This window comes from Entamoeba invadens (genome assembly GCF_000330505.1).
Source record: "Entamoeba invadens IP1 unplaced genomic scaffold scaff_1105074725255, whole genome shotgun sequence".
NCBI lineage: Eukaryota > Evosea > Mastigamoebida > Endamoebidae > Entamoeba > Entamoeba invadens.
Genome location: NW_004191791.1, coordinates 52,422 through 54,470, shown reverse-complemented (window position 1 = coordinate 54,470; position 2,049 = coordinate 52,422).

The following is a 2,049-nucleotide window of genomic DNA, read 5'->3' as shown; positions in this document are numbered from 1 at the left end:
ATTATATTTAATTATTATGAAAATTATTGCTGAACCATTACTATAAATTAACATCGCATTTATGTACATCAATTTACTTATTAAAGATGTAAATTAATCTATGTATCTACATTATATTTTTTTAATATACTGGAGGCACAAATCATTGTGCATCATGTTAAATATTTAAAATAAGTTGTTTTAAAAATTATTATTTTTAAACAAAATGTAAAATTACAAACAAAAACAAATGCTAAACATAGATATTAAACAATGGTTAAAATCAAACATTTATTGACAATAACATCTATTTTATTAATAATATTTTAAAAATCAAGTATCAATACAAATATTTGAGTTGATAAAGTGTTTAATATTACATTCATTTTTGAAATTGATTTTAAATATACTGTTGATTATTCACACATTAAAATTATTTTGTTTGAATATCGTTCTAAAATTTTGCTATTACATCGGTTATGATTTCATTTTTTGACTATAGTCAGTATAACAACGTTGTGTGTTCAGAAAAATTATCTTATTATTAAATAAATAGTCGTATTTATGTTTAAAATAATGAAAATTGGGTAAAAACTCAAAAATGTATAAAAACTAAAAGAATTCAATGGGTTTTTAAAATCATTTACAGAAATTATCCACTCAGTTTAGTCCAAAAGATACTGGCTAATTTTAAAGCAAATAACTTTGTTAGAGTGACTATAGTATCAAAGTTCATGAACTTATTTATTTGTATTTTGTGTTTTCAAAGTGTAAATTCAAACAAAATGTTTACTCTTAAACTGACTTTTGTTTAGTCATATTTGATGTAATTGATTTTTGATACAACAAAAAATATTCTATTGTTTAAAACTGTTTTGGTGTCTAGTGGTGATGATATAACATAAATATAACTTATGTTCTTTATAAAATCGTTGTTGTTGTAAATGAAAAGACAAAATTGATAAACATAATATCAATGTTTATACACCGTTTTAAATTAAAAACCACTGAAAGCAATAATTAACACCAAATTGATTAACATCATTTAAATGAATATAAAAACAATTAAAATAAAATAACATAAAACAATATATTTTAATTATTGTTAAATGTAATAAGTTAAAATATCATTATTATTTGAGGTTCGATAAATAATCAAATTAAAAAATAAATATTATTTGTAAATGTCACATTTTTCATTGTATTATTTAAAAATAATACCGATTAGTACATTAAACATATTAACACAATGTAACTTATCATGTGCAAATATCTCAAAAAATATTTGTTACACAAATTGTAATTAATTGAGAAAATTTTAATCTATATTCTAAAGACAAAACAAAAAAGTTACAAACATTTAATAATGACACTTACTATTACAAGTCACACCCAATTAATATGATGATAAATATTTGTCTTTACATATCATAAACAAAAATGTGTGATTACTTCGAAGTTAACTCTTTAATTTATTTCCTGTTGTTCAGTATGTGATTTCAAACTTTATATGTTGCATACTTATCAATTTATTATATACAAGTTACAAAATAAAAAAACGCACATTTTGTTTGTATTTTGATACTGTCTTTTTTGTTCATACATTTTAATTATGTTGTTAATTTATTGAATTTGAGTTTTGTTGTTTTCAAATTTGTTATAAAATTTACAACTTAATCAATATCAAGTTAGTCTTATTTTGTAAAATATAAAACAATTCCAATGTTATTTAAAATTCTACTTTATAAAATAAAAATATCTAAAACAAACACAATAAATATCATTATTAAACACTATGTCTATTTTAATAATTAAACAATTCGACCAGACAAATTTTGATATAAATGTTCAAAATTAATTTGTGTAACAACCGAAGAATAAACAATTTATTAAAATTTATTCAATTTAAAATGATTATTTTTGAACAATTTATTGATATTGAAAAAATATCAATAAATTATTTCAAAATAAAAAAACGAAAGATTTTTTAAATGAGTAAAAACAAATTATATTACCAATAATATCCATAATTTTTGTGGATTTCTAATGACCATTATCAAAATCATTTTT